Here is a 16,025-nt window from a genome sequence, read left to right as displayed (position 1 = left end):
GGAATAGAGGAGCAAGAAGGAGAAGGGTCTGGAAGGGTGGGGGCCTCTGGCTACTCTAAACAGGTCCCACCATATATTTTCCTAGGCTGGGTCTCTGGGTATTATTGATGAGGATGAGGTCGGGGGTGGGGGGGTGGGGGGTGGCAAAAGGATGTGCATTTCAATAGGACATAGATGCATACAAATTACATGCAAATCAGCATTGATTATTTGTGGGGCAGTAGCTTGGCAGCAGGATGAGAACAGATCACGGAATCACAGAATGTCAGAGCTGCAAGGCAGTCTAGAATCCACTAGTCCACCTTCTTCCTCCACACATGGGGAAATGGAGGCCCAGAGAAGGGAAGTGACTTGCCCAAGCCTACAGAGGATGAGTGTCAGAAGTGTGAAGGGTGCCTGTTCTGAATCCCAGAGCTTCCTTTCCCTCTGTGAGGCTGGCAGGTGAGGAAGAGTAAGTAGTAAGCAGCAAGTGAGTAGATATTTCCCGGTGGGCCTGGGGCCACGAGTAGGCAGACAGTGAGGGGTTGGAGAGTTTGAATGGATGGTTTAGAGAGACATCAGGAGAGGTACTGCTGGAGAGATGAAAAGAAGATACAGGAGAGGTGAGAGAGAGAGAGTGGGCTGGAGGTGCCAGGCAGAGGCCTGAGGGATTGAGACAGGGGAGATTTGGAGGCAGATGCCAGGATTGAGATGTGAGGAGGGGAGGGTCCCCCCTCCACCAGGCCTCTGAAGCCACACATTGTTTCCATGGAGGACTGAGCATCGAATGACCACTGGGAAATCCTGTCCCTGCCTGGAATCTGATGCTCAGAGCCAGGATCATTCTTCAAGAATTTCTGGCTTTAGGGTGTGGGAAGGTGCAGACCCGGAGGTGGAAGGGGTTGGGTTGGAGGAGAGTGGGTGAGGGTCAAGGGGAGGTGATTGGTGGAGATAAAGCAGAGAGCTTGTTTTAAAAATAACCGGAACTGGGCTCAGCACTGTGAACTGGGGACCTGGCTCTGGTGGGGCCTTTGGAAATACGGGCAGGGATTTCTTACAAGTATCCTACGTTCCTATGGGAACAGGGCCTTTGGGCCTTCAGCTCCTGGTTAGGACAAATACTATCAGGACATGGAGGGAAAGTAGAAGAGGGAGCCCTGGATAAGGCAGGGCATGTTACTGTTCTGTCTCCTCTCTGGTTCTCAATTTCCCCATCTGTAAACCAAGATGCCGGACTGACTGGTCGGGATGCCTTTTTTTTTTTTTTTTTTTTTTTTCTGACTTAGCATATGCATCTGGAGGAAGTGCTCATGGAGTCAGGGTAGGAGGACTGTTTTGTCTGAACCAGGTTTAGCCCTGAAGACTCACAGGATCAGAGAGGGTAGATTTCTAGAGATATTTTGTCCTTTTCCCATCTCCACTTCGGCTCCCAGGTTTAACCTCACTGAAAGGTAACCAGATGGTTCTCTGGACCCATTTCCACCTACTTAGAACTGCTTGGCATACATTTGTCATACTCACTTGTGGATTTGCCCCCCTGGCTGTCCCCTTCCCTGCTACTCCCTCCCACCCCACAAATCTGCCCTCTCTGTGGGTTCAGAAGCCCTAGCATGCCACCACCCCCTCCATTCCCTGGACTGCATCTATTTCTGCCTGTTTGACAAGTTGTAACATATTTGCAAGCAGCTGCTGCCTGGGTGGAGATGCCTTTGCTTTCCTCCCAGCTCTGTCCTCTCCTCCCCAGTCCCTCTCCGGAGAGCCACCCCTTCCCAGAATGTGCCCTATGACCCTCCCTACATTCTCCTCTCTGGGACTCAGACATCCAACATTTCCTAGGAAATGCAGCCTGCAGGGGTGGCCAAGGCTCTACGTTGATACAGAGGGAGTCTTCTGGGATAGAAAGTCATGTGGCCAGGGGTGGGGGGTGGATCTTTTCTATTAAGTCCCAGGCTGTATGGTTTGAGGCAATTCTCTTTTCACTGTGGGCTTCGTTTTTCTATCTTTAAAGTGCGGTGATGAATCATGTCTTCCCTACCAATCATAAGTAACTTTGCCACCTATTAACTGTAGAGACTCTGCCAGTGCTATTGATCCCATTACTCTTATCTCCTCTGAGGACTTCATTCCGTTGTTCCTGTCTGCTGGGCTTTCCTAAGAGCCTATAAACATGCTGAAGTCTCTTCTGTCAAAAAAAAAAAAAAAAAAAAAAAAAAAATCCTTCTCTTTTCCATGGAGCCTCTTCAGCTAGGGCTCGAAAACTAACCTTCCCTTCGTCACCAGATTTCTAGAAAGAGGAGTCTACACTTAACTCTTTCCACTTCCTCACTTCTCATTCGCTTGTCTACTTATTGGCTTCTACCTTCCCAAGTTACTAAAATGAGTCTTCCCAAAATCAAAGAGACCCTCACTGGGCGCCATCGCGTGGATATTTCTCAGTTTTAATTTTACGTGATTGGTCTGTGTCATTTGACAATGTTGACCATGCTTCTCTTGAACTCTCTGCTCTCTTAGCTTCCACGACCCCTTCATCTCCTGGCTCTTCTCTAACTTTTCTCACCATTTCTCCTCCTCTCTTTGCTTCCTCTCTCCTCTTCTCTTTGTTCTTTTCATGCACTTTACCCCTGCCCACCCTTTAAGAAGGATTTTTAATTTTTAGTCTGCTTTTTTACAGTCTCCCTTTGTAATCTTGTTCTTTCACCTAGTTTAACTACCATGTGTATAAATGCTTGGTAAATGTTAACGTCTCTTAACTTTATGTACTAAATTATGTATTTATGTTATGTATTAATTTCTCCCAAGTCTATATTCTAGTCTCTGCCTCTTCCCTGAGCTGGGTCACATATCCAAGGTGCTAGTAGACTTCTCCACTTCCATGTCATGCGGACTCCTAAAATTAAATTTATCTGATATAGAATTCACTCACTCTGTCCTCCATTCCAATATCCCCCTTATTGGTGACTGATGCCACCACCCACCCAGTAATTGCTCTTCATTTCTTATCCTTCCACATCTAGTTGTTCAACAAGTCCAACAATCCCTGCTCTCTTCTTCATCTCAACAATTCCTAGGCCAGGTATGGTGGCTCATGTTTGTAATCTCAACACTTTGGGAGGCCAAGGTGGGAGGATCACTTGAGTCCAGGAGTTAGTGACCAGCCTGGGCAACATGATGAGATTCTGTCTCTACAAAAAATAATTTTTAAAAATTAGGTGAGCATGACGGAGTGTGCCTGTAGTCCTAGCTACTCTGGAGGCTGAGGTAGGAGGACTGCTCAAGCCCAAGAGGTCTGAGGCAGCAGTGAGTCGTGATCACACCAGTGCACCCCCAGCCTGGGTGGCAGAGTGAGACCCTGTCTCAAACAAAACAAAACAACACAAAACAAAAAAGCCCCAAACAATTCCTAGATTCACATAGGGCCAGAGATTTTTTCAATTCCACCAGCCAAAGTGAGAGGCCTCATTGAAGACACGGGGCATTTAACTGAGATTACAAAAGGGTCACACCTTAGTAATAAAAGCTACTCTAGATCTGCCTTCAAAAAGTTTCAAACAAGCCTCAAAAGCATCAAATTAATTTAACTGTCTTCCAAAACAAAGTCCAATACTTTTTAAAGGATTATAACAAAATCTAACCACTCAGTTGTGTAAAATTCACAGTGAGTCATCCAATAAAAAATTAGCAGACAGCAAAGAAGCAGGGGAAAATGTGACTCATAATCAGGAGAAAAATCAATTAATTGATATAGACTCAAAAATGGTAGGAACATGATATAATTAGCAGATAGGGGTCTGGGCACAGTGGCTCACACCTGTAATCCCAGCATTTGGGGAGGCCAAGGTGGGCAGATCACTTGAGTACAGAAGTTTGAGACCAGCCTGGGCAACATGGTGAAACCTGTTCTCTTTAAAGAATACCAAAAAATTAGCCAGGCATGCTGGTGCATGCCTGTAGTCCCAGCTACTTGGAAGGCTGAGGCTGAGCCTGGGAGGTTGAGCCTATGGTGAGCTGTGATCATGACACTGTACTCCAGCCCAGATAGTGTGAGACCTTATCCAAAAAAAAAAAAAAAAAAAAAAAGACTTAGCAGATAGGACCATTAAAATAGCTACTATAAATTTGTTCAGTATGCTCAAGGATTAAAGAAAAACATGAACATAAGAGAAAATTAGAAGATATAAAAAGGAATCAGACTTTCACTGGATAGTATGATGTATTAGTCTGCTCAGGCTGCCATAACAAAATACCTAACACTGGGTAGTTTAAACAACAGACTTTTATTTTCTCACAGCTCTGGAGGCTGGAAGTCTGAGATTAAGGTGCCAGCACGGTCAGATTTTGGTGAGGGCTCTCTTCCTGGCTTGCAGATGACTACCTTCATGCCCTCATACTTACCTGGCCTTTCTTTGGTGTGTGGATGGAGAGAGAGAGAGAAAGAGAGAGGGAGAGAGAGAGAGAGAGAGAGATCTTAGGGTCTATGGTATCTCTTATAAGGACACTAATCCCATGAGACCAGGACCCCTCCCTCATCATCCAGTTATCCCCCAAAGGCTCCATCTCTAAATACCATTACATTGGGGGTTAGGGCTTCAACATATGAATTTTGGAGGACACAAACACTCAGTCAATATTAGATCACTAGCAGATTAGACATTGCAGAAAAGGTTTGTTGAATCTGAGTACAAAGCAATGGAAACTACCCAAAATGAAATACAGAGAAAAATACCAAAACAAAAAGAGCTTCATACTTATGGGATGATATCATATCAAGTGGGCTAACATATGTGTTATTGAAGTTCCAGAAAATGGCAGAAAAGCCTAGAAGAAATAATGTTCTAGGTTCCACATCTAATAAAAACTGTAAACTCGCAGATCTGAATAATTCAATAAGTCCCCAAAGGAATAAACACAAAGAAATCCACACCAAGGCACATCATCAAATTGCTGAAAGCCAGTGATAAAGAGAAAAAATTTTAAAGCAGCCAAAGAAAAAGAGACACATTATGTATATAGGAACAGATAGGAAAACTGATGATTTCCCATCAGATACAATGAAGGCCAGAAGACAATGGAGCAACATCTTTAAAGTGCCAAAAGAAAAGGCTGTCAACCAAGAAAATATATTTCAAGAATGAAGGCAAAATAACTTTTTCAGACAACAATATGCTGGGAGAATTCATCACTAGCCATTCTTCACTATAAGAAATGTCAGAGGAAGTTTTTTACACAGAAGGAAAATGATACAAGATGGGAATGTAAAGTACATAAAGGAATGAAGAGCATCAGAAGTGGTAAACATATGGCAAGTATAAAAAGACTGTTCCTCCTCGTTTTAAAATGTCTTTCAAAGATAGTTGCCTACTTAAAGCAAAAATACTAATGTGTTGGGGGGTTTACAGCATAAATAGAGATAAAATGTATGACAACAATAGGATGAAGAATGGGAGGTGGGGACTAGAAGTCTACTGTTGTAAGTTTCTCACATTATATGAGAAGTGGTATAATATTATTTGAAGGTAGACTGTGATAAATTAAAGATGCATATTGTTAACACTAGAGCAATTACTAAAAAACAAAACCATTATAGCTAATCAGAGATAAATTGGAATGTTTTAAAAATACTCAGTTAATCTAGAAGAATACAGGAAAAGAAGCAAGAAAAGGAACAAAGAGAAGATGAGACAATTTGAAAACTATTAGCAAGATGGTAGATTTAAACTCAGCCATATCTATAGCTGCATTAAACATAAATAGACTGGATTTAAAAGCAAGATCCAACTATTGGCTGTCTGCAAGAAACTAATTTGACATATAAAGATACAGCTTAGAGTACAAGGATGGAAAAGTGTATGCCATGCAAAAACTAATCATAAGAAACCTGGAGTACCTATATTAATATCAGAAAAAGTATATTTCAGAAGAATGAATATTGCCAGGAATAAAGAGACACATTACATAATGATACAAGGGGTCAGTTTATCAATAAGACATATTAATCCTTCATTTATACATACCTCACAACAGACCTTCAAAGTCCCCAAAGCAAAACTGAAAGGAGAAATAGAAAAATCCAAAATTTTAGTTAGAGATGTCAATGCTCCTCTCTTAGTAATTCATAGAACAAGTAGATGAAGTCGTTATGGAAATAGAAAACTTTATCAATTTTACCATTTGACGTTTGTAGGCTATTCCACTCAACAATAACTGAATACTCATTTTTTTCAAGGACACATGAAACATTTGCCAAGATCATACACTGGGCTATAAAATAATTCTCAATAAAATTTAAAATACTGATAATAAAGGGTATGTGCTCCAATCACAATGGAATTAAATTAGAAATCAATAATGGAAACTTCTGGAAAATCCCCAAATATTTGGAAATTAAAATTCTACATAACCCATGGGTTATTACTTACTAAGCTAGGTGAAAATAAAGCCCTGAGTTAAGTGCTACATAATCCTCACAATAATGCCATAAGGTAATTACAATGATCACTGTTTTGCAGATGAGCCCCCAGAGCTCAGAGAGGCAGCTGGTAGGTTGTAAACCTAGGTGCAGAAACCCAGATCTATCTCATGCCAAAGCCCAGCTCATGATCAGTGTGTTATTCCACAGGCAACTAGTTACAGCATTCAAGATGGGCACCCCGCAGAGAGCTGTGCTGAGTACCCTCTTGGGTATGAGGGGTGAAGGGAATGTGCTGTTGATGCTGCTTGCCTTCTCGCCAACTCCCTGTCCACAATCTCACCCCTAGGCTTGGTGCTCAAGAGCCTTCCCAATGGAAACTCTACCACTGGGTGTTCTCTTATGTTCTTCCCCACTCTCGTTCTTCTGTTGTGAGCTTCCTATGGCCCCAGTGAGCTCTTGCCTTGGCATGGTCACTGGCTTTTCCTGGGTGCTTGATCAAAACACCTCATAAAGCCTTCTTCCTCTAAGGGTCTTATCCTCACTGCTTTTACTTCTGGCTCCCCCATGCTGATCTCAGGAGGCCTGCTTTGTGATCCAGGGCTTTCTGGACCCTCATCCAGAAAGATGTGGATCCAGGTCCAGATGTTGCAAGACCTGCAACACTATTCTTCTATTATCCTTAGGCAGCCTTCTCAGACCAAACCAACTGTTTTTGGCCCACCTGGGGTCCACCAGTAGCCAGAGGATCCCCAGAATCTCCAGAACTGCCCAGTGGCTCACTTTATCTTTCTCTTTTATTTAAGAGATCTTTGAACCAGACTGCCTGGATTTTAAATCCTGGAATTATCACTTGATAGCTTTGTAATTTTATGTAAGTCATTTTACCTCTTGGTGCCTCTGACTTCGTCTTTATGCTGCTATAACAGAATACCACAGACTGGGTAATTTACAACAGACAGAAATTTATTTGGCTCATGGTTCTGGAGGCTGGGAAGTCCAGGAGCATAGCACCAGGATCTTGCACGGGCCTTTGTGCTGGTGAAAGGTGGAAGGGCAAGAGAGGGCAAAAGCAAGAGGAAGAGGAGAGCCAAACTTGGTTTTATAACAACCCACTCTCATGATAACTAACCCACTCCCAAGATAATGACATTAATCTATTCATGAAGGCAGAGCTCTCAAAACCCAATCGCCTCTTATTATGCCCCACGTCTCAATATTGTTGCATTGGGGATTAAGTTTCCAACACATGAACTTTGGGGGATACATTCAGACCATAGCAACCTCCATTTCTTCATCTGTTTAATAAGGATAAAAATGAGATGTGTCTCACAGGGTTGTTATACAGATTGAATGATTTCGTATTTATAAAGCGCCTGGCACTCAATAAGCATTAGCTCTATTATTATTATTATGAAACAGGGCCTCACTCTGTTGCTTAGGCTGGAGTGCAGTGGTACAGTCATGGCTCACTACAGCCTAAGCCTCCTGGGTTCATGTGATCCTCCTTCCTCAGCGTCTGGAGTAGCTGGGACTACAGGTGCACGCCATCATGCCCAGCTAATTTTTTTGTTTTTTTTTTTTTTTGTAAAGATGGAGCCACACTATGTTGCCCAGACTGGTCTCAAACTCCTGGGCTCAAGCAGTCCTCCCACCTCAGCCTCCCAAAGTGATGGGATTACAGGATGAGCTACCATGCCTGGCTCTGTTGTTAATTTACATCCTTTTGTCCTTGTCTCCTCCAACACACTGGGAGCTTCCTGAGAGCATAAGTAGTGTTTCTTCAATCACTCTGTTATCCTGGGAGCTCTCTGGCGGAGTAGGGCTGCATCTCCCCTAAAGAATGGGGGCTCCCTGAGGTCAGGGATTGTGTCTCCACCATCAGACAGGGATTGCATCTGCCTGTCAGGCTCTGAATTTTTTTGTTTGCCTGCTTCTCAGTTCTCATAAGAGGACTGTGAATATGGGAAGCGCAGTGGAGCTCTGGGCAGTGAACATGTTCTGGGAGGGGCCCAGGAAGCTCTGTCCGGTGGATAGATCTGGCCTTGGTGAGGGAGCCAGGAGATCCTAGGCAGATTCCTCCCCAGAGCAGCTCCAGAAACAAGATTCCAAGGCAGCTTCCAGGAGCTATTTCTACCCCCAGGATGGGGCAAGCTGGGGAGTTCTTCTAAGAACCCTTCTGTCTATGCACACCATGCACACTGTTCAGAGGAAGTTCAGCCTTAGCACAGTTTTACCCCTTTCAGTCTATCAGAAGACAGGAGATGCAACATGGCATTGGGCAAAGAGCAGACTAAGATAGCATTGAATTCTGGCTCCACCACTTGCTAGCTACATGGAAACTTCCTTTAATATCTTGGGACCTTTGTTTCCTCATAGGCAAAAATGATAATAAGAAAACCTTGTTCTCAGGTCATATTATGTGCTCAATGAATGTTAGTTGATTGAAAGAATGCATATTCATTTCCTTTCTTTGGAAGAGTTTAGGGAGTGGCATAGCCAGCCCTGCCTCTGGTAAATTGAATTCTACCATCTGTGGGCTGAACAGGTCATCAAGATGACATTTAGTTCATTCCCAGCCTTTAATCCATCTCAGGCACACACTTAAATAAGCTCCCAAAATGGAACCCTTGGTAATGCATTCCCGTGCTTTGGTCATGAGAAAATCCCTTCTAACATCGCATTGCCCTCTCCCTACCCCACCCCCAGTGGCACATCACAGGCATGTCTTTTCTTTGACTCTTTTCTGTAACTGGAGTAAGGAGTGTGGAAAGTTCGGACGTTGGATTCTAGTTCTAGTTCTGCCGTTAACCCCTATGTGACTTTGAGAATTGGAAGCCAGTATTTATTGAGGCTCTGCTCTGTGCTGAGCACCTCAATCCCTTCTCACGGCATGACTGTGGAGATGACAGTGTCCCCATTTTACAAAAGACAAAGCTGAGGATCAGAGAGGTTAATAAACTTGCACCAAATCACACAGCTATGGAGTTCACATCTCCCTGACTCTACAGTCTTTTTCCACTGCACGGTGCTGACTTCCCTAGGGACCTGTTTCCTGATCCATAAAATAAGGGAATTGGATTTAGTGTTCTAGAAAGTTCCTTCCGGTGTTGGCATTTTGTCACCACCTGCTCAGGGCCTCTGGAACGATCTGAGGAAATTTCTGCTCAGCTTCCTGGCTTGGCTTCCTTGCCTTTCCCTGACCTTCTCTTTTGTTTGTCTATTCTCAGGCCTTCCTTACCATCCTCTCCAGTGAGTTGGTGTGAGACAAGGAACCAAATGTTTCCCTGGAGTCAGTGCAGTTCCATCTGCTGCGTTCCCTGCATAGCGGGCTGTGGGAACACTGTGTTCCACCCTCCAGACCCTGGTGCCTGGAGTGTTTTCCCTGAGCCACACTGCCTGTCTGCATTCCCCTTTCTGTGGGGGCTTGGGCCAGCCCAAGTCAGGACCCATTTGCTTTTCTGTTTCTGAAAGCAGATGGCTTCCTAGTGGTAGGGGCAGGGTTGGGTGGACTTGCTTCCCAGGCACAAGGATTTTTATCAGCAGGCTGTTTCCATTTCTAGAGTGCCAACCGTTGTGTCCTCACACCACTGAAGGAGTTCATGCAGCCAGACATTTAGTGATTCACTTGTTCCACATCCTCAGCCCATCTTGGCTCCCCCACAGTGGAGACAAAGTCCTGACTTCAGATTTCTAGCTGTGGCTCACCTCATCTGTGGTTTGCTTTCCTGAGCTTACAGGTGGGGAAGTAGAGGCATTGGGAGGTGGGTCAGGGGCCAGCCTGGGATAGGAGCTTAGGAACCTGTCCTTCCCCGATTCGGGGTCCTCCTACTGTGCTCTTTCAGTAGGGCTGCGGCCACAACATGGGCCTCATCTTTCTTGGCTGTTACTAGATTTCTGAAAGCAGCTGTTTGTTTGTTGGCTTGTGAGCTCTCATACTTCCTGGTCCAAGGGCAAGGAGCAATGGTTTTGTGGTTTGTTTTTTTAAATTCTTGAACCTAGAGCCAGCTGCATTCTTCATGTAATGTCACCTGGTAGGGGTTGGATGGTCAAGGAAGTACCTGGGCCCAGAGTAGGATTGCCTCAGGGGGACAATGTTACCATCACCACCATGCCATCATCAACAGTTGCATCATCATTTAGGACCTTCCTATTTACTGGGTACTGTGATAAATGCATTAGGCACATGAACTATTTTGTCCCTACAATGAGTCTATGAGCTAGGTATTATTACCAGTTTTCAGACTGGGAGGCATGGTGTATTAGTCTGTTTTCACACTGCTGTAAGGAACTACCTGAGACTGGGTAATTTAGGAAGAAAAGAGGTTTAATTGACTCACGGTTCTGCAGGCTGTACAGGAAGCATGACTGGGAGGCCTGAGGAAACTTACAATTATGGCGGAAAGTGAAGGAGAAGGAAGCACCTTCTTCACATAGTGGCAGGTGGGTGGGGGGAAGTGCCACACACTTTTAAACAACCAGATCTCAGCCAGGCGCGGTGGCTCATGCCTGTAATCCCAGCACTTCGGGAGGCCGAGGTGGATGGATCACAAGGTCAGGAGTTCGAGATCAGCCTGGCCAACATGGTGAAACCCCGTCTCTACTAAAAATATACAAATTAGCCAGCTGTGGTGGTGGGCGCCTGTAATCCCAGCTACTCGGGAGGCTAAGGCAGGAGAATTGCTTGAACCTGGGAGGCAGAGGTTGTAGTGAGCCGAGATCATGCCACTGCACTCCAGCCTGGGTAACAGAGCGAGACTCCATCTCAAATAACAAACAAACAAACCAAAAACAAAAAACCCAACCAGCTCTCACGGGAACTCTATCACGAGAGAGCACTAGGGCGATGGTGTTAACCCCTTAGAAACTGCCCCCATGATCCAATCACCTCCCATCAGGCTCTGCTTTCAACAGGTGGGGATTACAATTCGACATGAGATTTGGGTGGGGACACAGAGCCAAATCATATCGTATGGTTAAGAAATTTGCTATGGTGCTATTGGAAGATAAAGGCAGGATTAGAACCCAGCCTGGCTTACTCCAAAATCAGTGGACAGTCTTCTCCGTTAAGATCTATAGCCATTGAGGTTGACCTTGGACAACCTTGGTGACAACTCCTCTTTAGAGTGTATATACAGTAGACACTCAGCAAGTGCACATTGTGGATATTCGCTACACACTCACTGAGTAGTGAAACTAAGCAATAAAGTCCATGTCATTGAAGCAAGTCCCTTCTGTGGTACAGAGTGAGAATTCAGAGATCTGAATCCTGTGAATAGCCGCATGCTCTATGACCAGGGGTGAATTACTGGCCCTTTTGACCTTGGGAAAAAACAAGGATGTAATTCAGAGGGATGTAGAACTGTAGACCGCATCCGGGGGCTGGATGACTTGACCTTCAAAAAGGTTGTTGCAGCCGGAGGAGTAGGTGAGCTGCATCAAGTTTCCTGCGGCTTTGTTTATCCTGAGACAGACAGCCTTGCTCCTGGAGTTGTGAATTTCTGAGCATTCCATCCACCCATTGGTGGGGGTACTTGGCACCAGTGCCTGGAGCCCTGGGAGTGGGTGTTGGCAGGATCAGTTGTGCTTGTGGTGCCTCCCTCTCTGCACATGCTGCTCCTGGGCTCGAGCTTGGGGAGCAGACAGTGCCTCCTGACTGGTTTTCCTTTTGCTTTGATCTTGCTGGCTGCCGTTGCCAGGGCTCGGCTCTCAGCCTTGGTGGTTGATAGCCAAGCTTTGACCTTTGACATCCAGCCTTCCCCCTCCCCCACATGTGCTAACCACAGTGAAATCACAGATGCACAAATTATCAGAACTGGGAAGAATCTTAGGCCAACTGCATCATTTTAAAGAGGAGAAACTGAGAAGTAGGGAGGAGGAAGTCCTTGCCTAAGGTGACAGATGGCAGAATGGAGTAAGCCACATTGGACTTTAGCAGCCTGCCTGCCTTGTCTTCAAGAGCCAGGAAATATTCATTTAATATCTTCTACATATAATCACACCACCTTTACCTAGGTGATCACTTAGGTACATACACACACACACACACACACGTTGTCCAGAGCCTCCCTTCTGGACCTCTCCTGGGCCTGCCAAGCCCCAGATCCTTCCAGATTCCTGTCACTGCCCCCCAATCAAAGCTCCTTGCCCAATTTTCTACTCCAGTGATCTTGCCTCTGTTGGGTGGCAAAGGGCTGATGTGACATAGCTGTGACATAGATGTGATATTAGGCCCTTGGCCTCTCCTCCTTCCCATACAGAGCAGATAGAGAGCTTCACTACTTAGGGATATGAGGCCTTAGCTTGGTTCCTTACCCTCACCAAGCCTCAGTTTTCTCATTTTGGAAATGGGGATAATAACGCACTTAGCTTATTGCCTGGCACCCGGTCAGCTAATAAAATGTTAGCTATTATTTATTATTATTAATGGGACTATGATTATTCCTAAAAGCAGTGGCTCTCTGGAAAACTTCTCATCTAGCTTGTAGGAGAGGGCTTGGGCTCCATAACCTTTCCATGGTGGTACCCCCATCCCTAAAACAAAGTCCTGCATTCTAGGAAGGCTTGTGGAGATCTCAATCCCTACCCTGGCCCCAACCATTTTCAGCCAAGCTTCTTGCATTTCACCGATCTCAACTCTGCCTGTTGCAAGTTATAAATAACCCTGGCCATCTGTGCTATGAAACCCCAATACTGAGACCAAAGCAGAAGCTTCCTAGATCCCTGCCTCCTTCCCCATCTTCCCCTGCTTCTGGCAGGAGTTTTGTTTTCTCTGCTTTAGAATTTAAAGCTTCTTCCCTTTGTGCTGCCTCCCCCATCCCAAAGCCTTTGCGTGGACTCTCCATCACTGCAGATGTCGAGGAACTCTCTGGGGAACAGTTCTCTTAGAAGGAAGTGCACATTTCAAGAAATTGCACAGAAGCGGTGTGCTCCCTCCTGAGCCATTGGCTGGACAGGGCCAGCAGCTGCCAGGCAGATGAAATGTGCATGGAAAACATGAGGGGACTAGAGGCAGGCACCACTCACAACAGAGGGGCTTTGAAGTTTCAAAGCCAAGCAAATCCTCAACCTCGTTGGGGGTTGAGGGGAGAATCCTTGGGCTCTTTCCTCACTGTCATTCTCACCCTCTAAGAAAAGATACTTTTGATAAGTCCTATGCACCTCGGCCCCTCTCAACCTGCCAAAGTGATAATTAGCCAATCTGGGTGGCTATATGTTAGGGACTAAATGCTTGTGTTCCCAAAATTCATGTGCTGAAGCCCTAACCCCCAGTGTGATGGTCTTTGGAAATAAGGCCTTTGAGAGGTAATTAGGATTACATGAAGTCATGAGTGTGGGGCCCTCATGATGGGATCAGTGACCTAATGAGCTTGTGTGCACATGCATTCTCTTTCCCTCACTGCCTGTCTGCACCCATGGGCCATGCATACATCAAGAAAATGCCAGATGAGTGCACAGGGAGAAGGCAGCCATCTGCAATTCAGGAAGAAAGCCCTTACCACAGTTGGACCATGCTGGCACACTGATCTCAGTTCTGGCCTCCAGAACTGTGAGAAAATAAATTTCTGTTGTTAAAGCCACCTAGCCTATGATATTTTGTTATGGCAGTCCAAATTGACTAATAACACTATATAAACAGAATGGCCAGGACATTCCCTCTTCTTAGGAAGAACATGTCATCAGGGGCTTCCTGCAGACAATGCTGATGACTGATGGTCTGCTGGGTTAATGAATTCTAGTACAGAGGCAGCCATGTTTTTTTCCATCTTGAGCCAGATGATCTGACATCCATAAAGTTATAATTGTTGTACCAAATTTTACTAAATAGAAGGAGATATTTACAAATTATAATGTATAAAATAATCCAACAACATTCATATCGCTGCCAATCCGGTTTAAGAAAGATAACCTGGCAGCATTTTCTTTGAATAATCTTACCCATTCCTTCCTTGAGCTGAGCTAAGTCATTGTTAATTTCATGCTTCTAATTTCCTTGCTTTTCTTTGTAGATTTATGATTGTTTATTTGTATCCTTAAATGATATGTGGTTTGATTTTATATGTTTTTAAATATTTTGTTAATGGAGTCAAAGTATACGTCTTCTTTTGTGACTAACTTCTTTCATCTGCGTTGTGTGTCTTGCAATTCATTTTCTTTTCATTGTAGTGCAGAATTCCATTGTACAAATAAACCACAACTATTCCTCAATTTTATTACCAATGGAAAGTATTTTTCCCCAGTTTGGGAGTACTAATTACTATGCTGCAATGAGTATTCTACTTCATGTCTCTTGATTTCCTACATAGAAGAGTTGTTCTAGGGTGTATATAATATATAGAAGTGAAATTGCTAAGTCACAGAGTATATGCATTTTCAATGTTGCTAAATAATGTAAAAATTCTTTTCTAAAGTGGTTGCACCAACTTATACTTCCAGGAATAGTGGTGTTGTCAGACTTAATTTTTTAAATTGTTTATCTGGAGGTAATAAAATGGTATCTCTTGTGTTAAAAGTTAAATATTCCTGATGACTAATGAAGTTGAACATTTTTTCAAATGTTTACTGGTCACTCAGATTTCTTCATTTGTGAAATTCCTGTTCAAGTAGTTTGCCCATTTTTCTATTGGATCATTTGTCATTTTCTCATTGATTGCAGAAGTTCTTCAGATATTCTCAATGGTAGTCTTTTGTAATGTGGTGTGTGTGTGTGTGTGTGTGTAACTACAAATGTCTTCTTCCCCTCTGGTTTGCTTTTTCACTCTCTTAAGCGTGTCTTTTGGTGAACAGAAAATTTTTATTTAGATGAAGTCTAGTTTGTCAGTCTCTTACTTTAGGGTTAATGCTTTTCATTCCTGTTAAATCTTTGCGCATTGTAAGGTCACGCAGATACTGTTTTTCTGTTTTCTCCCAGAAGTTTTATTGTTTTATGTTTCACATGTAGGTCTTCATATGCCTGGAACTGAATTTTCTATGTGGTTTGAGGTGGAGGAATAAACATTTATTTTTTCCCATCATATGGATGTTCAACCGACATCATATGATTTATTGAAAAGATGATTGTTTCCCCACTGCAATGCGATGATATCTTCATTGAAAATCAAGTAACTATATATATGCATTTCTGGACTATATTGTCTCCCATCTACCCTTGCACCAGTTGTTTTGTTCTTCTTCAAGACTGTCTTCTTCATTTAGAACCAGCTTGCCAATTTCTACCAGAAGGCCTACCAAGCAAACAACAAACAAAAAAACTCCTAGAATTTGGGGAAGGACTAACATCTTCACCATATTGAGTCTTTTAACCCATGAATTTGGTGTATCTCTCCATGTGTTTAGATTTTCTATAATATCTCTCAGTAATGCCCTGTAGTCTTCATTGTACAGAATTTTAATATTTTTCACCAGATTTATTCCTAGGTATATGATTTTTGATGCTGATATATATAGGCTCTGTAAGTTTTTTATTTTAAAATTGTGTATTGCTAGCATATAGGGATACAATTACTTTTTAATATTAGCCATATATCCAATGACCTTGGTAAATGCACTTCTAAGTTTTAATAGTTTACATATATAAGTTCTTTTGGACTTTTTATATTCACAGTCATGTTATTCTCTAATAACGATAGATTTTTGGTTT

This window comes from Pongo pygmaeus, chromosome 1, assembly GCF_028885625.2.
Source record: "Pongo pygmaeus isolate AG05252 chromosome 1, NHGRI_mPonPyg2-v2.0_pri, whole genome shotgun sequence".
Lineage (NCBI taxonomy): Eukaryota > Metazoa > Chordata > Mammalia > Primates > Hominidae > Pongo > Pongo pygmaeus.
The sequence above is the reverse complement of the archived record's forward strand: the minus strand, read 5'-3'. Positions refer to the sequence as shown.